We start from the raw sequence: 23,801 nt of genomic DNA, 5'->3' as shown, positions 1-23,801 counted from the left end.
GGAAAGAACAATGAGGCTGGAAGACAGAGATTTGCAGACCTTGGCTGCTGTTTGTAGGGTCCCTGGCCTGAAACCTGAAGTAGTGTAGTGGGCTTGGATACCCTTACTAGCCCCTGGGAAGTGGCACAGGATTGTTGGATTTGAAAGCTGACCCAGAAAAAGTTTAGTACTGCAGAAGGGGAAATTATATAGGGTAAGTCTACATATCAATTGAACATCCATGGCTGCCTTGGGTCAGCTGACTCTGGCTTTCAGGGATTGGGCTGCAGGGCTGAGAATTGCCATGTAGACATTTGGGCTCAGTTTGGAGTCTGAGCTCTGAGACTTTGCAATGGGGGAAAGTTCCCTGAGCCTAGGCTCCACCTGAACCCGAATGTCCACACAGCAATTTTTAGCTGCACAGCCTATGCCTTCCAAGCCCAAACCAGTGGACCCAGGCAAGCCACAGCTGTGCCATGTATCTTTTATTTTAATGTTGTGACCTAGCTGGTGGGATGAGTCATGAAGAGAGAGCACCCCAAGTCACAGAGAGAGAGGCCACAGGGCAAGCGAACAACAGAAGGGTCGCCAGATTGGATGAAATCTGATTCCCCAGACAGCCACAAAGAGGCCTCCCAGTGGTGAGTGATCTCCGTGCCATGGTCATGGAAACATGAGGCCTAAACTCTCATTCTTCAGTCTGTAATGTCAGGTCCAAACTCTCTCCTTTCTTGGTTCTGTTTTTGGGAGCACTTTAAAGCATCTTATGTTTTTGCTAAGAGGCAACTTTTGTGATTGTTCTGGACGGATGGTTTTCCTTCACAGCTCAATACCACTGTAAGTACTGTTCTCCCCCCACTACCATTACAATTTTTCTAATGTTTCAGAGTAGCAGCCGTGTTAGTCTGTATTCGCAAAAAGAAAAGGAGTACTTGTGGCACCTTAGAGACTAACAAATTTATTAGAGCATAAGCTTTCGTGAGCTACAGCTCACTTCAAATGTTAGTACCTCCTCGTTATTCAAACTTCCTGCCATTAAGCACATTTTACTTGTCAGTAGCTGGCTGAGTTGGATGGGTTGATGAGATGTTCTCTCATTCTTTCCATTCCAAATAGCTTCACTCTACTTTCTCAGACATTATTAATATCACTGTTTTGTATTTGTTTGTTGTTGATATTAAGGTAGGGCTCTGACTCTAGCCAAGATCAGGTCCCCAATGCACTAGATGCCTCAGAAACAGAAGCGGACATAGTGCCTACCCCAAGAACTTATGTTCTAATCACCTTATTTATGGTGGTGAAACATTTAGAATAAATATGAGAGTTAATCAGCCAGGTGTGTTAAGATGGAAAGTTCCCTATCATTCGGCTATACAAGACTTTGATGTAAGTAGGCTATGAAATCAGTAAAGTATTAATGTGGTGGCAAACGTGGGCTTGAGAATCTGCAGTTCACTTACACTATCATATCCCAGCAAAGAAATTACTTTCCAATTACCATAATTTACTTTAACAAATAATTTCTTATGCTTGATTTGTTTATGGACCTCAGTCAGAGAACTGAAAGTAGAAGAAAATTCTGTTTGTTTTTAGCCTTGAGTGATGACTCTGAGTTCAGCCACATCAGCTAAAGGTCTTTCAGCTCAATAAAATGGATTGAATCAGAGTCATTTCTGAATAATGCCTTAACACAAAAGTAAGTGACTGGGAAAGGGGACAGCGGCATTTTCTAGTGACAAGGGCACAGGAATGGAAATCATGAAATCTAAGATCTAGCCTTGACTCCCCAACACTTGCTGAAATCTTGGACCAATCAGTTAATTTCCTTGGGTCTCATACTCCATTGCTTTATACCCAGTGTAATAATTTATACCTATGCAAAGTGCTACAGAATCAGTATTCACCACTCATTTGCATCAGTAATAGCATTTTGCACCTACGTTGCATAGATGTGAAGATTTGTACAAAGTGCAAGGTAGACGAGAACCAGGAACTCTGCCTCCTTTTCCCAATCTGTTCAACTGAGATGATACCTACCTTTCTAAATTGCACAACTTTTATCTTCAAATTAAGTGTATTTAGTAAATTATTTTATTACTATCTGTTGAAATTAGATCCACATAGATAAGAAAATATGAAATAACCTTTAAGACATTTTCTATAGCATCCTTAAGAAGAACCATGCAAAATTTGATGAAAAGTAAGGTTACTTAGTGAGATACTAGATTAAAACCTAGCTAGCTTCAGAGACCGCATGGCTCACAGGACTGATAATGGCATACAAAACCTTTGTAACGAAAAAGGCCAAATTAATTCCTGGTGTACTGCCGATGGACACATACTGTAATTCCACTATTAATTAATTTGGGTCTATGCTACTAGGTAAAATGCTGTTGATTTTGTTGTGACTGGCAGCTGATTTACTCATTTAGCCCTTTCATAACCAATGGCCAGCTCTCTAAATGGAGGGTCTCTATTCATTTCTAAGTGTGGAGCTGTCCATTTCAATATTTATACTAACAAGTATCCTGCTGGCAGTATCATCAGAGAGCCCAAGGATTGAATGGATACAATAGATTTGATCTACTGTCCACTGAAGTCAATGGAAGTCTTTACCATTCAAGTCAGTATGAACAACCCCCTTACTCTTAAGGTTGTTGCTCCAGGACAGGCTCAAGGCATGTTGGCAAGGCACTATTGTATTCATCTTACTGATAAATAGAAGAATTAGAAGAATAAGAATAAGAATAGAAGAATTAGTCACTAGAGGAGCTAAGCCAACCCCTTTAATAAACTAAATAAGTTTAGGTTAAAAAATGGAAAACAAAAATTAAACTTCAGAGTAGCAGCCGTGTTAGTCTGTATTTGCAAAAGGAAAAGGAGTACTTGTGGCACCTTAGAGACTAACAAATTTATTAGAGCATAAGCTTTCGTGCATCCGATGAAGTGAGCTGTAGCTCACGAAAGCTTATGCTCTAATAAATTTGTTAGTCTCTAAGGTGCCACAAGTACTCCTTTTCTTTTTAAAAATTAAACTGGTGCTTCCATAACAATGATGATTTTTCCTTTCTCCTTTTAAAGAATGAACCCTTTGTTTCATTGTTCTTTCCTTTAAATAGATTTGTCAGTAGCTAACTTTTTGCTCTTATGTTTTTAATGCCTTTTTCCTGAACTCCCTTTATATAACCATTGGACAGAGACAATTAATCCTTGTTGAGAGACAAAGCCTTTCTGGAAACTGTGTCTCTGACAGCTTCTTTATTGGCAAAAAGGCTATTTAAATGAGAAACTTGTGTAAGGGATGAACTAGCGGCCCCCATCTAATGGCAATTGGAAACTGATGAATTTTGCATAGGCAAACAGGTGACCTTTCTGCTTTTCACTCAGATTACGTTCCTGTCAGCTGTTTACTTAGAGTGACAAGGTCCCAAGTCCCCAAAGATCTCTGTTTTGTCTTAGAAGATTAAAGGGTGGCAACTGCTTTCAACATGATTATCATCGTCTCAGGGAGATTTTATACTTCAGAAGTCAGTCATAATAGCCAAGCATACAGCAATTATTTGCAAATTGCCTTAATGTATTTTCCAAAAGCACTTTTTGCACTTGGTAATTTGTTTATTTGCTAAAACCATTAGTGCACTAAAATAACATTTCTATGAACCAATATGAAGCCATTTGCAATACAGTAACTTACCATGGATCTTGCCACTTCCCCCACACCTTATACCCATACACATTTCATATTGAAATACATTTTCCCCTTGATTATGTGTTTACTGACTTGAAAACAAAGTATCTGTGATATTACAGCTTGAGTTATCTCTATTTTCTGTGAATGTGCTCTTGGCATTTAAAAAAATTAACTTGGCCTCTGTTAAAGCCCTTTGTGTGTTGCTTTCTGTCAGTGTTGTAGGAAATGACTTTACTGATGGAACTGTTCATGGAAATACTAAATTTTAAACAAACATTAGTCAATATTCTCACAAAGCACTGAACTTCTAAACATGAGTATTTTCACTGGAAACATGAGTCTGAGAGCCTAATTAATCTAATAAAGGAACAAAAACAATATAGTCAGGGATTGGAATAGGGTAGTATTCCTTTAAATAGTATGATAGCTGTCCATTGGATTCTCCTCTTTTCTTGTAGAAACTACCAGATCCTTAGAGCAACTGTGTGTGTGTGTGTGTGTATGTGTGTGTGTGTACACACACCCCTAGGTTTTGTATGCTTGTATATAGCTAGAAAATGCAACTGTTTTGAACTCAGTTGTGTCTTTATGGCTCTTTTCTATTCTTTCTTTCTTCTATAGAAAGTAGACACCATATGACCTGTGTGTTCAGTCAAAATTAATCAACACAACTTCTGAAATGCTCTATGCTTAGTCAATTAGTTGAATGTATAGACCGTGAATTATTTGCAAATTTTGAATAACAAATAAACTCAGGAAACCTGTAAATTGCTCACAATTCTAGAATAGAAAAAGGAGGCTCAATTTACTGAATAAATTATTAGCTATAGATTATTCACTCACCTCTAATGTACAGTAGGCTGATAAAAGCTTGTGCAAATATAAAAGCTGGTCCAAAGAGCTTTCATTAAAATGTTGCTGCCTATGGTTGGATAGGAGAGAAATGAGGACTCAAAGGATCTTTGCATGATTATAGCACTATGTAAGACTTATCACAGATTTCACTTTTAAGGCATCTCACAAATAACTCCCAAACACCTTGTGAAACAAGGAAGTCGTCTTATTCCCATTTTACAAATGGGGAAACCAATCTAGCTAGATTTTGGCCCATCTTGCATAACTGCAAGGAATTAGTTCCCTTGCCTGATACCACATGACAGGAAGTAACAGGGGAGTCTGTAGGGGGAAGCAGTTGCCTTGGAGTTGATACTCTTTCTTCTACACTGGGGTGTAGGGACTTAAATGAGAGACTGTGCCTCCAATAGCAGTGTGCCAGGGGGTATACAGTGCACCACAGATAGAACTGGAGCAAGGTATCTCATTCCACTCCTGCTCCCCATAGCTGGGGCAAATCTAAACTTTCACAGTCACCGTCTGCTTCTGTAATCTACACACCTCCTGGGTGTGTGTTCTGTCCCATCTAGTGGCAGCGAGACCCCTTAGAATAAGAGATGGTCTGCTCTACAGCCTTAGTTAAGGGCCATGTGGCTTTTAGCTAATGGGGTAGAGGCTTATGCACTAAGCTGCAGAGGTCCCAACTTTGATCCTGCCTGCCACCAACCAGGATCTGTCAGCATTGCACTTCCTGGTCTGCTCCTAGGACAGTGCAACTAGGCTCTGCCCCATATGAGTCTTGTGACAGGCCCTTAATTTAGCCCACAGAGAGGTGAAGAGATTTTTGCCTAAGGCCACAGATTGACTCTGCCACAGAGTCAATCTAGACCTTAAGGTTTCGAGATTCCGGGCCTGTGCTTAGAACATGAGACTTCACTTATCTCCTTTGTAGGATCTTCCTTACCTCCATGAATTTTTCATGCTGAGACAAAAAAGCAACACAAAACAAAACAACACAAAGCTAATTTTGTCTTGCTAAACAAAACGCAGAACAGCAGATGAAACAAGAAAATCAACCCACAAACCCCTTTGACAAGGTCAGTAAAAAGGAGTTATTTTTCAAGAGCCAGATTAATTGCCTCATATTCACTATCTATCCGTGCCATAGAAGACTGTTGTGGTGGCAAAACATTATCATGCAAGGACTGACCTTTCCTTATGGGGTCCTATCATTACCAGAAGAAATGGACACTGTTGTCCAACTGATCCACTATATTCTAAATAGCTCTAGCTTCTTAATAATAAAGGCCAGACCTGTTAATGGCAGGGCAAGTAAATATAAAGTACATTTCTGTTTTTGATAAAAATCTGCAGAGGTTAAAATAATTTGTAGATCTTTACAGATAAAAAGCTATAAAATGTCAATTTAGTATGATTTGTCTATGACTCTCAAACCATAAAATCTTGTCTGTTACTGAACAAGACCAATTTAATGTAAGTCTTTAACTAACAGCCCGATTGTTTGATTTGGCCTGGCCAGGTGCCTCAGCAGTGTGTCCTTTAGTGTAGCAGAGACTTGTAATTGTAGGACAGTTTAGAACAAACTACATGCTATTAATGAAGCTTTAACTAGTATCACCTGGCAAGGGTTTATGTACTGTCTTTATAAATTTTTTAGGTTTTGTTCTACATCCCCTGACTGTTATTTAGAGCCTGAAACATTTACACTGTGTTTGGCTATGTACACAGCTATCGTAAACAAATCTATAAGTCACTTCCCATCTAAAGGAAGAGATGGATATAGTACTGTAAGTAAAGTCCTAGGTGGATGTCACTGCTGGTATGTTCCATTGAACAAGTGAAATCCTCTGCTCAGTTGGTTTAAAAAAAGAGAGAGAGAGGAGGTTTCCTGTGGTTTGATAAAGTTTAACAAAGCAAAACAAAAATGCAAATGTGAATGTTCACCACAGTGTTTAAGGACTTGTGGACAAATACAAAGGGAGAAGCAGCTGTCAATCACAGGCACACACAAGATACACATTCTAGGGAGTCAGTTTTTACTGGTACTCTAACCAAACAGGCTACTTCTCTCTCCAGAACAACTCTTCCCAGAATATAGTGCATGAAGTAAGCTTACTGTTATAACAAAGTCAGTCAGTCAGGGGCACTCTAACTGAAACAGTAAAGCTCATGTATATTTCCATACTTATGTTGGTAAAATGACAATTTGTCGAACACAGATTGCCTGACTTATTGAGAAGGACCCTACGCTCCGCTATGAATTTCAGCAAGACAGGGAGGCCCTGTAGGATGGAAAGGGTGCTAACTAGCCAAAGTATTTTTCAGAGGTTTGGGTTTAGTTTGATTTGATTCACTATCTTCAGTGCTGCTTAGTTATTTTGGGGCTGTTTCAAACCGTAACTTGGATTCAAACTTGCCACATTTCCATCAAATGACACCAGCATAAAGAAATTAGAATAAATTTCTTTTCCAGACATGTCTGAAGCCATACAATGATTGATTTTATTTATATACAAATCTAAATAGTTCAGAGTCTTTGTCTCTATGTCCAGGGAAGTTAAATCACAAGCAACACTGGCAGCAGCACATTGTACACAGAGTTCTACAGACATAGTTATTTCTTTATATTATTATACAATGCAATTGACTCTAAATTACATTTTCTTGTTTTAATTTATTTGCATGAAAAAGATGGTAAAGCATAAATCATCTTGTATAGGTTGTCAAGTTATTTGTATTTCAAACGTTGTTGGAAAGAAATTTGCAGACTAGGGGCTTTGGAAGGCATTTATTTTTAGTGATCAGTGAATCTCAAAAGGTGATGAATGAGGTTCAGTTCAGCTTGGAAAAACATCCCAAAGTTTGGGTGCTTAGCAAAAGCTTATCCAAGACATCATAGGAAACTTTTGGTAGCTCTATCTGTTAGTAGGCTGTCTTACACCAACTCTTTTCTCCTCCACCAAATAGCATTGATATGTGATGCTCCCTTATTTATTTTGTTGAAACATCTTTTGGGGGTAGACATATAGCACTTTTGCTTCCCACCCCTTGTTTTCATGGGCTGGCCTAGCAGCTTCTGCGCTAACTGTGGTTGATTGCCTTTAGTGAAGGCCAGGAGCAATGGCTAGTGTTTCCATGATCCAGCCATCCATCCCAAAGATTGCCTGATCCTTTCCCTGCTATCATGCAGCTGGGGACTCCACAATGACACTTACATTGTGGCTCCTGATCCTAATGGCTTCAGATTTCACCCTGGGCTAATAAATACCAGAATGATATGAGAACGCCAAACGGCATGGGGAAGAGATTGAAGGAAGAAGGTTCTCAGATTCGTCTAGCTTTTCCTGCCCAGGCTGCATTGGGGGGTGTAGGTTGCGCCAAAGAACTAGAGGGACTTTACAATGTTGAGTGCTCAGATCAGCAGGCCCAGTGGAAAATACTAGAACCAACTACTGCAGAGCAGCAGTGGGCAGTTGGGCTGCTTTTGGAGAGATCCAGCATGATGGGGACACAAGTTTTCTGGTCTCTCCCTCTGAAGATAATAGGACTCGGGTTGGTATCATAGAAATGTAGGGCTGGAAGGGACCTTAAGAAGTCACCAAATCCAGCCCCCTGCACTGAAACAGGACTATGTAATCCTAGACCGGCCCTGTTCTTAAACCTCTAGTGATGGGAATTTCACAACCTCCCTTGGAAGCCGATTCCAGAGCTTAGCTACCCTTGTAGTATCATAGTGACCACTGGGCTGTTTTTTTCAGGGATACAGTAGAACCTCAGAGTTACTAATACCTTGGGAATGGTAACTCTGAACAAAATGTTATGGTTGTTCTTTCAAAAGTTTACAACTGAACCTGGACTTAATACAGCTTTGGAATTTTACTATGTAGAAGAAAAATGCTGCTTTCCCTTTGTTTAATAGTTTAACACAGTACTGTACTCTATTTGTTTTTTTTTTCCTTCTGCTGCTGCCTGATTGTGTACTTCCAGTTCCAAATGAGGTGTGTGGTTGATGGGTCAGTTTGTAACTCTGGTGCTCATAACTCTGAGGTTCTACTTATATCAAGGTATGTTACTAGGAAAACTGTAGCATTTATAGGTCATTGTTTTGAACTGGAGAAGTTTGGTAGAAACAGAAATTTGTCACTATCTGAGGGCCTGTCTGAGTAAAATGGTGGATTTTAGTCCATTTCTGAGAGAGAGAGAAGTTCACAATGCATTTAAAAAAAAAACCCAACCAAAAACAAAATTAGCCCATCATAATTTGCCACTTTAGCTGTGGGAACTGAGAGGACAAAGAATGAGCTGGCGTGTGAACTACCCTTTCATCCCTGGAGGTTGACATTGAAGATCCTGGCCTCTGAAACAGCTGCTTTGTGCTGCTCTAGCAGTGCAAAGCAACCTTAAAGCCATCTTAACAGGCCTGGTGTATGGGGGAACACCCACGTGGCATAGATTCTAGGGGCCATTGAAACCTGGCATAATTGCGACTTGTCAACCCCAGGCAGTGAGAGGTATTAGAGTACAAACCTGACTTAAATCCCTGCCCCACTCCCCAAACATAGCTTTGATGCAGCAGAGGTTGTAGCCCTTTGGCAAGGGGATGGTGGAAAACTTGCATGTATCTGTTCTGGAGGTAAAGAGAGGATTGTTAGGTATGTCTACACAACAATTAAACACCCGCAGGTGGCTCAGGTCAGTTGACTTGGGTGTGGTCTGTAAGGCTGTAAAATTGCTGTGTAGACATTCAGGCCTGGACTCTGGGACCCTGTGACAGGGAGGGTCTCAGAGCCTGGGCTCCAGCCAAAACCTGAACATCTACATCGCAATTTTATAGCTCTGTAATTTGAGCCCTGCAAGCAGGGGTGCAAGTAGGGCAGCATCCTCCACTACTCAGTACTGGCAAGAGATTTTTAGTGGTCATGGAGTACCGGAAATAGTTGGGGCTAGCCCCCGCCTCGTGGGGGTGCAGTTGAACTCTGCTCGTTAAAGGAGCAGAACGGGGTTAGGGAGGACATTCTTTCTTTATATGGCTTTAACAGCACAATACATATGCTAACAAACTTAAACAAAGCCTTTACGTTTGTTAGCATATGTAATGTGCTGTTACATTCATCAGGAGTCCTCAAGTGGGGAGGGGTAGCGGGGACAGAAGGTGTTTAAACAGTTTTTTTTTTAAATTATGTTTCTCCCCATTGGTCTGAATGATCCATGACAGCTATATTGCATCACATCAAGTCCAAATCATTAGAGGAATGCCTCTGCTTGCAGTGACCAGAGGATGTTTGGATTCTGATGTCAGCCCAGTTCTGCAGCCTGACAGGAATCAGGTGTTGTCTCCAGTGTACGTAGAATTCTAGTTTGCAGCCAAATTAGTCTAACATGCATTTTGTTAACTGGAACTGGAGAAGCAAAACAAAGAAAACAAATGCCTTATTTTCCAGCTTTGTGGGTGAGAGAACTATAAGTGAAGATTATAATGCTGGACACTGACAGCCTTAAACCAGCTGCCTCAGGAATCTGCCAAGAACCTTGCTGAAAATCTGTTCCTCATCTTAGCAACAGAACTAAGACTTATCACACATCTGTGCACCTTTATTCGAATGAAGCTCCTTCTGATCTGACAGCTCAGGCATTGTCAGTTGCATCCAGAACAATTTATAAACTTGGAACCTAATGCTGTAAACCCTTAAACATTTGATCAATCCCATTGAAGACTATGGGACAATTTGCATGACTATGGACCACTTCTGTGGACTGGTAAGAGTTTCAGGAGTCCGTTCCTATAAAGGAAGTTGAATCCCCCATTGAAATGCAATGTTTGGTTACAATACCATAAAGTAGTTTAGGATACAGTTCTACTTAAAATTTGTCTTTTAATAAGTCATACATATGTTGAAATGGCTCCTCATCCAACTCTAATATTCCATCTAAACAGATTGAAACACTACATATTTTGGGGAAAAGTGAGTAGTTAAGCATATTGTTTGTATATACAAAGGGGATGACAGAGAATGGTGAGAGCATGGGGGCCCTGGTCTGGGGTGGGGTGGGGTGAGGAGTCACATGGGGAGGTCACATGCCCCCTTTGTGTCCTTCCCATGAGTGTAATACTGGCAATAAATGATTTCTACTTGCACCACTGCCTTTGAGCCCCAGTCAGCTGACCTGGGCCAGTTGTGGGTATGTTTGCTTGCTGTGTAGACATACTGTTAATCTCCAAGCCTGTTGGTCTTGACACTTTTCAGAAGCACTAATTTTGCTTAAAAACAGAATAATTTGAGACAAGGTTTCGTGCCAAGACTACAGTCTTAAAGGTTTTTGGGGCTTTAAAAAAAATCAGCTATCATACTAAGCTTTTATCTCTTCTGAGTAGGAATGACTGAGATTGAAGCTTTAGGAAGCTGCTAATTTTTTCTTTTTGAGTGGTTTTTTTATACCTACTGAGTGAGACAACAATGGGAACTTACTGTTAGACTTGAGCTAAAGCTAAAAGAGGTGAAATTCTGCTCTCGGTTATGCTGGTGTAACTCCAATGAAGTCACCTTGTATTTACAGCTGCATAACAGAGAGCAGATTCTAGCTCAAAGACTTTAAGGGCAGCTGCTGAGCAGTTGAAAGAATGGAGTGGGCTGGATTGCAGTTAAATGGAGGAAAAAAGCTGCTCTTGTAGAGAGAGATGAAAAACGGACACACCCCTTCTGAAAAGAGAATAATCAGACACAAGGCAGGATATTTATACCAGAATTCCCTGCCTCCATTTGCTGTTTGTTTCTCATTAGAATGTTTGTTTAGTAGCATCTGAGACAAGGCAGTAAGAAGACTGGGAAACTTTAATGAGCTCTGGAAGTGACAGTTTCCCAATTGAAAATTTGATGAGATGTTGTATCTTAAATCCAGCACAGCATGTGCACAGAGTGAACAAAACAGCAGAATAAAATGTATTTTATTAATGATGAACCAAGGCTGGGCATGAAAGAACCTTTTAAATATCTGAAATGTTAAAATGCGTCCTTTCCCTTCAGGAAAGGAAGTATTCAAAGGGACAGGGCTGATGAACTGAGTTTATTAAATTGACTTGGCAGTGATGAAAATAGTATGGACGAGAGGACTGTTGTATACTTCAAACACACTTACTGCAGTAATGAACGTAAAGCCCTGTTCTGGCAAAAAGTTAGAATTGCTTTATGTACTGATGCAGGATCTCCAGCAGATGCTCATCATCCGGAGTGGAGCACAACTCAGGAGTCAAAAGCACTATGAAAAAAAAAATAACAAGACTCTTAAGGTGGGGTGGAAATGGAAGATCACAAGAGCCAAAACCACTGCTGGTGTAAGCAAGAGCAACTCAGCTGCACCTAGAGATGAAACTGATCCATTGGCAGGGCTTGTCCAATTGCCTGCCAATAGGGGAGATAATGGTTTTGAAAGCATAGTGATGTTGCTAATTCTGGTGTTATGCTACTAGTGGTTTCATATCAGCTGATTGATTTGAAGAAGTCACTTATCACTGCCCCTTAGCTTATTTACCTGTAAACTGAATCTACTATCCAATACCTCCCAGGGGTACGGTGAGGCTTGTGAAGTACTTTGGGATCCAGGGCTGAAAGGGACTATAAGCGTGCAATATTAGATATATTTGCAGTGTTGTTGTAGTCATGTTGGTAGCAGGAGATTACAGAGGAGTGATAGGGGAGGTAATATATTTATTGGACTAACTTCTGTTGGTGAGACTAGCTTTCAAGCTTACACAGAGCTCCTGAAGAAGAGCTCTGAGTAAGCTCAAAAGTTTCTTTCCTCAACAGAAGTTAATCCATTAAAAGTGTGTGTGAGTGCGACTTTTCTATGGTGCTCCAGTTGTCTGCCACAGGACTCGCATGCTAAAACTTGCCAAATTGTTTTTCCTTTGAACTGAACATTGCCACACTTGGTTTCTACCTGAAAAAGTTCTCTGGGATTTGGCGTTCCAGCGAATTGCATTAGTACCAGGGAATGGAATGCATTGCTCCTGGCTGCACTGGCTGTTGCCCACCCAGAGAAGACTGAAGGGGTAGTGGTCAGCTTGACTTTTCCAACAGGGAAGCAAAGCCATACTTCTCACCACGTTTTCATGCAGGCTTTCCATGACCCTATCCTTTGGGGCAGTAGCACTAAACCATTTCCATTGCATTTCAGAGTACTGGCAGGCAGGGGGCAGAGAGAAAGGATTTCGGACTTGAAATGTGTGATTTTTAGGAATTAGATTGGAGAACTACTTCATGTCTAATTCTTGGACAATTAAGACCTCTTGGAATGAGACCTGATATATTTCAGACTTCCCTAGGCATGGGAATGAATCATTTACAGCATAGGAAATTGGCTTCCTAGGTTTACAGTCTTCCTTATATCCGCTCTGCCTCTTTTGGTAGTGACACAGTTGACTAGGTCAGTGTAATATCTTTTCCTCAGTTCTGTGCACTAACTACTTTGACATTCTAATCATGACTGCACCCCGGGGTTTAGAGCTTCTCTCTATATATGAACCATGCCTTAACACCAGTAGGGCTCATCTTTGTCAAGGAAGCTATTTTATTACTCTTCTTTAGTGCTGGTCCTCCAAAGACTGAACTGCAGAGAAATTGAGATCTAATTTGCTCTCTGTTTTGTAAAATGAATTCTTAAATTTATGAAGATTTGTCCACTCCCTGTCTGGAACTACATTCCTTAAAGTTAAAAGGGATTTTTGGTAAATGAGGGGGAAAACTAAATGAAACATTTACACTTGAAAGAATTCAGATCTAGGAGAGCATATTAAATAGATTAGCTGCCTTGTCATTAATTCAGTTTTATTATGAAATGGCTTTAGAAACCTGTACACAAACAAAGCTCTTCTAAATGGCTGTTTAAATGTTTCACACCAATGTCAATATTGCAAGTAAAAATACAGATATGCAATTTTCTACAGACACAAGATGGGTGAGGTAATATCTTTTATTGGATCAACTTCTGTTGGTGACACAGACAAGGTCTGAGATCAAAAGCTTGTCTCTCTCTCTCTCCAGCAGAAGTTGGTCCAATGAAAGATCACTTCCCCCACCTTGTCTCTAATGTCCTGGGACCACCATAGCTACAACCCTGCATACAGTCATCTACAAACAGACTTTTTTAGCATAGAAGTTCTTTATGGCCCCAACCCTGCACTAAGCTCCATATAGAGGAATTATCAGTTGCTTAAACAAGTCAAGGATAAGTCAGCTTTCAACCATAAAGAACTCCACTCCCACTGTAATATCCACAGACTGTATCTTCTGTTTCTACAACTCTCAGAATAATGAGGCCCTAAATCTGATTGGGACCTCGGGGCACTACAAGAACAGAAATACTTAGAGCTCAGCTGTTGACCATTTATGCTCACTGGTGAGTAATTGGATCATTGGGTTCAGGGGATTAATCTTGAGTAAGGGCTTCACAATCTAGCTTTAAATAACAATATCACCATTATCCTCTTACTGCTGATTTTATAGTCTAAGATTAGGTACCACTGCCCATCAGGCTGACCAGTATTCTCATTGTTTCCTTGTGTTTCCCCATATGTCTGTGTCCAACTGTTCTCTTGTCTTATACTTAGATCCCAAGCTCTTTGGGAGTAGGGACCATGTGTTTGTGTGGCACCTACCACAATGGGATCCTAGTCCATGATTGGAGCTCTTCAGTGCTACAATAATACAACAAATAAAGAAAATACTATTATGTCTTCCATATATAGGAAAACATGCTCTTAAGTCTAGAATGTTTTGTTTTATTTATTTTACAATAAGGAAAATGGAGAGGAAAGACAGAAATATAAAATCTCGAAAGCTGAATCTGTCTTATTCTGAGAACCTCCACTCTGAACCCCTTATTTCATGCTGGGAGACAGGACAATCTGACCCCATTGAATTCAATGGCAAAACTCCATTTGAAGGCTCAGTGCACAGAGAACTGAATCCTAGCTATACTCCTCACAGATACTCAGACAAACCCCTTAGAAATACATTCAATACTTCTAATAGATGTGTTTTATTTAATGGTAAACCCAAAATGTATGTCAAGCATTACTGAAAAGACAATAGGAAACCTACAAAGATTACTTACCACATAGACCCTTACAAGCCTGAGAACCCAATGAAAGGTTAGTTATTTGGGGTCACCCATAGGACCTGTCCAACTCTGATCTTCTTTTTTTTTTTTAAGATGGCTGTTACATTAAGATTAATAAAGCCTCAAATAGAGAGGAGACTTCTGGGCCTTTATTGCTTGGCTAGTGTGATTATGCCCGTTGTCCTCTAGAAATGTATTTTAGTGTGGTTAATTAGCAATACAGCTGCTACAAGCTTTGGTTCATGAACATTAGAGCTGCAACTAGCTTTGTCTGAAGGTTAGTTCAGGTGAGCTGCAGAGGTTTAACATTTTTCTATTCACCTATTATTCTCCTGTCCAGATCATATAACTTTTGCATTGGTTTAAAACAAAATCGTTTATTTTCTGCAACAGAATCCAATAATTTCTTTCCTGCTCCTATTTTTTCCTAAAGATGCTTCTACATAGGGACCTGTAGAGAATTTATTGGAAGAAGTTGCATTAGGCTCAGTTCTCAAGATGTCCCTCTTCAGAAAAGAGAGGCAAGAATATAGATCGGTTCCTTTACATTCATAAATGTATATGACGCCTTCAGCAGCATCTGATCAAGAGGGACTGGCAATGCCTGGGGAAGCAAGAGCAGGCATATTACTTTGGGAGTCTTCAGGAACTTACTCAGCAGCAGGTGAATCCATTTTTTAAAAAAGAGTTCAGTGTTTTTAAATATAAATCACCATTGGGAGGACTGAACCACCTATTGAGTTTCGCTGCAGCATTCAGCCCCCCCTCAATGAAAGCTTCAAAAGCTATTCTTAAAATGCCAAGTTTCAAGAGCTTTTGAGTGGCTGCTAGGTTTCACTGCACATCTCCTTGTGGAGCAGGTGAGCCTATGCTAAAATAGCAGCAAATACTGTAATATTAAATAAATCTGTCTGTACTCATGAATGTAGAGAGTACTACTCACATTTCCTATAAATTTCCCATGCTGCTTCTGGCATAGGCATGTTATCTTGTGGTGCTGTATTAGTGTAGCTGTGAGGATGAGAATGTGTTACTTTTCTTATTTTCTCAATTGTTTATATTATTATTATTTAATCATGTTCACAATAGTGTCTAAGAGTCAACCAAGAACAGGGCCCTGTTGTGTTAGCCATTGTACAAACACAGACAATTAGATGATCTTGCTTGGAGTTTACAATCTAAATAGACAAGACAGACACTGCATGGGAGAAGGGGTAGAACACCTCAGCAGAAAGAATAACTTGATGGCAGAATATATTGTTCTATGGGTTTTTTTTCCCTTTTGGCAGAATTAATATTCTCTGAGTTGCTGTGTATACATTTTTGTACTTTTTTGATGCCTGGAGTTATTCCACTTTAATCTTGGATTTTGTTAGATCTTGCAAACTAAGCTGGTTGGAACCTGGCCAGCACTTGGATGAGAGACCTTCATACGAAACTTATGGTACTGAGAGAAATTTTGTGATTGGAGATGGCACTCTTTTGAGTCAACACAAACTGATACCCCAACATGGGGTTAGGTTTCCTATGATACTGCATGTGTCCTCTTTCAGAGGAGAGGTAAAATTAAAGTTCATGACCTTTTTCTCAAGAGTGTTAGATTTTGGCCAGGGCATGCAGACTAATTTGTATAATTGTCATTTTAAAATTCCCCAGGAAACATTTCTCTTCATTTCCTATCCTAACCCATTGCCAAGTTTTTCTATGCACAGCTGCAGCATTCTCTAGAAGGACTGAGTAAAATATTTCTGCAGACAGCCCCAGAGTTTCAGCTACTCGCATGCAGTTGCATGCATACATTGGCATATGCCTAATTTATTTTCACATATGCCTACATGAATCAGATATTTGCATGCATCCTTGGCCAGTTAGATTCCTCAGTGCTGGTGTTGACATGCAAATTACGAATTGCTCTGGATATTTCTGTGCATGTTAGGAACAAACAAATGTGCAAATGCAACTGCCAGAATGTATGGCCCCAACCCTGCACTAAACTCCATATAGAGGTACATCTCTGTGTCCATGTGAGCATTTGACTTTGTTACTCTGCACCAGTGCAGGTGTGTGGAAGAGTGTGTATATAAATCTCCCCGCTGTATTTTCCACCAAATGTATCCGATGAAGTGAGCTGTAGCTCACGAAAGCTTATGCTCAAATAAATTTGTTAGTCTCTAAGGTGCCACAAGCACTCATTTTCTTTTTGCGAATACAGATTAACATGGCTGCTACTCTGAAACTTGTCATTATTAAAAGGGGTGACCATCATACTGGAATGCACTACAGAAAACAGAGGATGCTGAGCAGAACAAGGTGCTGCCTACTAACCTAGAACTAACTTTGAACAATAAATTTCCTTATATTAATGTGAAGAACATGTGTGGAGCTAACTTTGGAAATCTAGCTGTAATTTTTAAAGCATTTGTGGATCTTTAGCTCACTCAGCAAATACACTGATGCCAGCTAATATGCTAACTCTCTTACTCACATTGAGAAGTAATTACTCATGTGAGTAATCCTATTGACTCCAGTTGGACTATATGCTGCAGTTCTAATTCAGCCACTCAGCAAAGAACTCTTTTGTTGTTTGGACCACAAATGCTGCTGGTGCTAACTTTCTAGTTCATTAAACAAAGCATTCTGAGAATTATCAGTTGCTTAAACAAGTCAAGGATAAGTCAGCTTTCAACCATAAAGAACTCCACTCAAATGAAAAAAATATTATGTTTATATCTATTTGCTGTTAATTTGAAGAAACACAAATTTGACCAGGACATACTAAGTTTTCTGTGACTTTGCAGTCAAGAATTTTTTGTATGGAAAGAGGTAATATATTTTTAATTCAGGCTTGCAAGTCTCATGAGAGTTTGCTAGCACCGACAAAAACTCTGTTCATTACTGTGATGAGGCTGATACTAGAAAAAACATTTTACATGCCCATCAAATACTGTCACAAGCTCAGGGTGAGGAGAATTTTGCCAAGTTATTTTAGTGGTCTGTATAAGCCTTCTGTTGTACCAAATAGCTCAGATGAAGGAACTTTTTAATTTTAACTATCTCAAATAAATCTTGAACATCTCCCTTATTCCAGCCAACTTTACAAAATGTAATATTTTACCATACCTGTCATGCATGTCTCCTGTTTGTTCTTATTACCAAATATTCCAGTGCTAAGCAACAGAAGTTCTTGACTTTTTCATTCAGTGACATTACAGTTCATTGTTTGTGATTCTATTAACGGTGTGGTTTCTGGTGGAACCAGGTGGTAGGTACCTGTTTGTAAGGTGCTGTCTCTCTTCTAATTAACACAGTCAGGAAAATCATCTTGATGGGAAAGAAAGTAGGAAAGGAGTTTTAAAATTTTAGTCGTAAAAAGCCCAATCTAAACCCCATTGAAATCAACAGAATTCCTTCCATTGATTTCAATAGATTTTTGCATTGGGCCCTGAGTAATTTGTAAATTGATTGTGGGCTTCCTACTTAAGTCATTGATTTTTGGACATCTCCCCCCCCCCCACCCCAACTACCAGCCCTGCAAACTCGTCTTAGAATCCAACTTGAATTGTGATTCCTTCTGAACTGGGCTCATCAGACCTCCTTTTCCAATTTATGTATGTCTTTTGCTATTTTATGACTGTAACGCCCCACTCTAAAGTGCCATGTGTATGAAGTATTGTCTGGTTTTGCAGCTTTGAGTTGTCAAATGACATAATTTTATTGGAGGTCTGTGAAGCACGTAGAAAACACAGACAAGCTGTAAGTCCTTCACCTTTCTGTACTTTTCATCACTTGTTTCTTTGTGATTAATTTATTTTTATAAACTCCCCAAACAATAACATTCTGCAGTTGGAACTTGGTTAACCATTCTACTGAAGATGGAGGATTCATTATAGAATCCAGCTTGCTCTTCAGACCTGTATTCAGAGTTACTAGCATTACATTTAGTCAAAAAGTAACAGATAAAATTCCGGCTACTCACTTAAGACTGTCCATTCAACAAGAAGGGACTATTTTTACACAGACACTTTGCAGAGTAGAACAAAAAGTTTATATTCAATAGCAAGACTTTAATAAAAAATGTTATATATTTTTCAGTGCTTCTTTGGAAGTAGTTACAGACAAAAGTCCTGGCCAAATTCCAGTTTGGGTAATTATATTCCACCTCCCTAAATTTCCCCTGCAGTTTCCCCTAGATCAGACATCCTCCTTCATTTCTTCTCCTTTCGTAGTTACATAATATTGTTGTGTGCTGTCAAACCGCTGCTGTGCTGCATTCCAGGGGAAGTGAAATGAGTCTTTGGTACATGAAGTTTGTAGAGCGCTTTGGAATCCTGCAGGATGCTGAAACACCCAACATTATAGTCATGGGCTAGAATGGCAATCCAGGAAGGGCCAAACTAGTTTTGCCGGTTTTGAACTCAACTGAAAGTCATGGGTTTGAAAGTTTGGATCAGACCTGAAAGTAGTAGAGATGGGGGGGGAAAAAAGGAACAAAAGGTGATATTCTCAGGTCTATTGGAACTGTTTTGTGCTGGTCTTCCAGGGTATGTCTACACTGCAATAAAACAACCTCGCTTAGGGTGACTATATTTTTCCAAAGGAAAAATGGGACATGGAATGGAGCTGTCCTGAGCGTGCCCTCCTGTCTTTGCCCACGGGCGTGAGCCCACCCTCTTCCATGCCTCATGTCCGAGGCACTCCTTTCTCCCTTGCGTGAGTCCAGCACGAGCCTGCCTCCGCTGCCAGCGTGGGGCCAGCCTGAGGCCTTCCTCCCCACCACACACAGAGCAGACCCAAGGCTTTCCTGCCGCCCGCCCGTTGGGCTGGTCTGAGACCCCCTCTTGCTTCTCTGCAAGTGAGACCAGCACAAGCCCCGCCCTCCGCCACCAGTGCAGGGCCAGCCTGAGGCACCCCTCTTGCCCCCTGCGCATGGGGCCTGCCCAAGACCCCCTGCTACCCACCCACACAGGGCTGGCCCAAGCCTCTCTCCCAAGCCCTCCCTCCTGCACGGGGCTGGCATTGCCGCTCCACACCCCTGCACATGTTCCTCCACGCCTCGCTAGGGGTCGCACCTCACTTTTTTTGGCAAAACTGGGCATTTGTCCCAGTTGCTCTTGACAACTGATCATCAGTTGGGAAGAGCAAACATGACGAATGCCCAGTTTTGCCAAAAAAAGTCAGGATGGCCAGGACAGGACTTAAAAAAGACTATTCTGGCCAAAATGGGATGTGTAGTGATCCTATGTCAGCTGACTCAGGCAGCTGGGCTATAAAATTGCAGTGTAGACATCTGGCTTTTGGAGTTAAAAAAAATTGTAGAATATTGAATTGGGTTAAATAATGGGGAAATCCCTGACCCCAATTATATAGCATCCTTTTGTTCATGACGAACCCCAATCCAACTCTGATCCATGGCACAGAATCCCCATGTGCTAGGTGTAGATGGTGAAAAAAGAAAATTTCTGTAGCAGAGCAGGAAGGGAAAGAGACTGTGAGGCCTTGACAGATTGATGGCCCCTTTCCTCTGTCTAAATCTTTGTAGATTAGCACATCTATTTTCTTTCCACAGATATATTTGTTAGCACTAAATCATCAAACCCAATCTGTAAAGGAAGGATATATAGCCTAGCTCTATTGGGCATTCATATTGTTCACTTGTCACCAAGACAAATGGGAAGGATAGGTAAGATAATTTCAACCCTATTAAGGGCTAACAGATGGCCATGCGCATGCTAGTAATAGGACACAGGGATATGTTGTCAGTCTTAGTTAACACACCGTAAAGTATCATTACATAATAACTGAATCCCCACACATGATGTGAGTAAGTGAACTGCATATAGTGCTTATTTTGTTGAAACAGCTTCTCCTTTTTAAAATGTTTTTTTTTTCTGTCTCTAGTCCGGTTGAAAGAGGATGGGTGCCTGGCACTACTCAGGACAGCAAGTGAGTTAATTACAGTCCTAGCTCAGTCACTCCAACTTCTGGCAAGTTCATTCTCTCTGTACTTCCGTTTCCCCATCTTAATACTCTTCTATATCACAGGGATGTGTGGTTTCATTAATTCATGTTTGTTGAGTGCTTTGAGATCCTCTGATGAAAGGTTCTTTGCAGATGTAAAGTTATTGTTTTGATTAAATGACACTACATCTCTCTCTCTCTCTCTCTCTCCTCTTTGACACACCATACATTTCTCTCCTTTAACTGTCAAAACACCCAGTTTTACATTTTTATTGAACTACTCTAGGGAGATATGTGCTACAGATACACTGAGCTGAGGTTTTTATTGAACAGGTCTCTTGTGGGTTTATTCAGGGAGCATTAACTTAAGATCCTAGTTTTATGGGAACTGTGCTTCTACTAGAATATTTTGGCTTGGATTATTAATGGGCTAGGGAGAGTTTTAGACCTGGAGTCTCATAAGACTGATTACATAAGAGAGAAGAGACAACTTCTAGAACAAATTCAAAATATCTTTTAAAGGTTTGCTACTGCACTTTAAGAAAATCCTAATTTGATCCATAAGAGGGAATATTTGAGTTATTTTTTTATTTGTTGGCCATCATGGTTCACTTTAAAGTCAACCTGAGTAATCTCAGGTGCTGTAGTAACAGTAAAATAGTATCATAATGAACATGGAAGAGACTGGAATGTTGTAGGTCTCGGAGCGATACATACATCTCAGGGCACCTTGAGATAGTATAATGATGGGCTAAGATGGGGGCCAAGACAATGTGAGATTTTTCAAAGGCATGGACAGTGAAGCAACAAACTCCCATGGGAGTTTGGGTACCTAACTGCCCTTCACATCTTTGCCAAACTTGCAGCATTATCTTGAGCCCTAGATCTCTAATTCTCTGTAGGTCCTCCTACAGTAAAGAGAATACAAAGCCCGCAATAGAGACGGTGCAGCTTTGGAATGAGAACATTCACCAGCAGTTACCAGTGCACTTTTAACCTTTTCCAGATTCCTAGATATTTTATGTTGTAGACTCTACACACCAGTAACTAGTTGGGACATTCCCTCCAGATTCCTGAACCAAAGATAAGACTGAGCTTCAAAGAATCCTTCCTGGGTTTTATGCTAAGACCAGTACATGTGTGGACAAGATCTTACTAGTCAGTTTTGTGTGATAGTTGATCTGAGTTGTACATGACCAATCAATAGCTCTTCACAAAGGCTCAGAACCTTATTTTAAGCAGCTCCCAGAAACTCTGGCAAAATGGGATCACTTCATTGTTCTTTATGAAGCTGAGGATTTAACAAAGAACTATCCCTTTTTCAGCCCTTCTTTAGGGCACAGACAACTGCCTTCAGTGGGAGTAGGACAAAAGTCCCATTGACTTCCATGTGCCAAATCAGAGCCTAGCCTCCATTGAGATGCACAAATTAAATTAAATTAGTAGGGGTATTGCAGGTGGGAAAGCTGACTGGGGAAAGGCTGGGAAGTACCCACTGGTGAGAGTGTGTTACGTCCCCCTCTGTGCTGATCCATGAAGGACATGAGTTGTCACAGCTCCCAGTTACAGAGCATTAGCTCTGTAGCTCAAGCTGTAGCAGATCCTGTAGAAGTCCCCCATTCAATCCCCAGTGTGTTGGCCAAGAGAGTGACTGGCACATGCTGTTTATGGCGTTAGCCACAGTTATTCAATCTTCTTTCGCTGAGCACTAAAATAATTCAGTATCTTTTTTTAAATCACAGAAAACCCCCCCTTCCCTGTCCGCTCAAACCTCCCCCCACCTGTCCTCATAATGAGGTTCTACTTAATCTCCTATTAGGTAATCCCTCCTCTGTTTCAAAGGCATAATAGTCTAAAACAAACTGTATCAACTTTGTGCTGATTGTGAGTAAACAAATTACTTAAAGAAAGCAAATGTATTTAAATGTAATGTTTGCAAATACTAACTTAAGATGGAAGCAAATGCCGTATGAAGAATTAATTTGGTAACTAATTTTGATGCATGTAATTGTTTTAAAATGAGAGGGTGCTGGAAATACTTGAGAGCTAATAATAAAGCACTTTAAAGTAATTGTGTAACTGACCAATAAGACATAGCAGGTAGTAGAGTTTAGTGTATATATTTAGACGATCCTATAAGCCACCTGATTTTAGTTATGCAAGAAATAAATTACCTAGAAGGTAATTGTCTTACTGTCATACTGAAAGGGACCTTGTGCTGGATCCCAAAGAAACTTGGGGTGCTACTGGAAATGGTGCTGCTGAAGTCAATAGGACTTCTCACTTGAATAGGGCAGGGAGCATTTGTCCCTCAGTAGGACAGTAGAACTCCTTATAATAAGAAATAAACGTTATTTATTATTTGGTAACTATTGCTCAGAGGTCCCAGCTGAGATCCACGTCCCATTATTTTAGGTGCTGTACAAACCTAGTCCTTGCCCTGAAGAACTTGCAAACTACACAGACAAGATAGAAAATGGATAGGGTTGTAAACAGAGGCTCAGAAAGAGTGTCACTTGCCCAAGGTCCCACAGAAGTCAGTGGCAGAGCTGAGACTAGAAAGCAGGTCTCCTGACTTCCAGTGCCCTAGCCATTGCTCTCAAGGCAACATCTCTTTAAAAAAAAAAAGATGATTAATCTTGGGCAAACTTCAAACTCAGTTATGGCTTCTCATGTAACTTTATCACTTCAAAGTGTTGCTCTATTGAGTTAAATTTCACGCCAAGCTTCAGAAACTAGACTTTTTAAAGTTATTTTGTGTTTGTACTTCTGATGTGGAAGTCGTCAATACTTTGCCCTCACAACACTATTAAAAAGTCCTGACGAAAGCTGAATTTCATTTCCCATATCTGTAGGTGCAAACAAAAAAACGATTATAAATAACTTCCAGTTGATGTAAGGAATTTGTCTGTTTATTTTACTAGAGTGTCGGCTGAAATTGAAGTTCTTGATTGATGATCTATGGGAGGGAAGGCTTGTGAAATCTGCTGTTGCAACCATAAAAAAAATTACAAAGGGTCTTAATGGATTATATAATATATAGGTCCTAACTGAGTACAGGAAGATAAACTGTATTTATGTGAATGAACAAAAAATCATGTAATGGTAATGCTCACCCACAACCCTAAAGTACCCCTGTTTCCACCTATTTATATAGAAATATGCCCAATAAAGTTGTTCAATAACTGAGTCATCAGAAATA

At 40.3% G+C, this 23,801-nt stretch overlaps 1 long non-coding RNA gene across 1 annotated transcript; it reads left to right on the top strand.

Annotated features, from left to right (window-relative positions):
• Positions 1 to 479: 479 nt before the first annotated feature.
• Positions 480 to 11,678, top strand: LOC122455562. Its single transcript, XR_006273832.1, has 3 exons — positions 480 to 620; positions 1,573 to 1,675; positions 11,081 to 11,678. It is a non-coding gene; the product is annotated as an uncharacterized LOC122455562 (long non-coding RNA).
• The last annotated feature ends 12,123 nt before the right edge of the window (positions 11,679 to 23,801 follow it).

Source organism: Dermochelys coriacea, chromosome 8 (assembly GCF_009764565.3).
Source record: "Dermochelys coriacea isolate rDerCor1 chromosome 8, rDerCor1.pri.v4, whole genome shotgun sequence".
NCBI classification, from domain to species: Eukaryota; Metazoa; Chordata; order Testudines; family Dermochelyidae; genus Dermochelys; species Dermochelys coriacea.
Note: the sequence above shows the minus strand (reverse complement) of the source record. Positions and strands in the feature narration are given on the sequence as shown.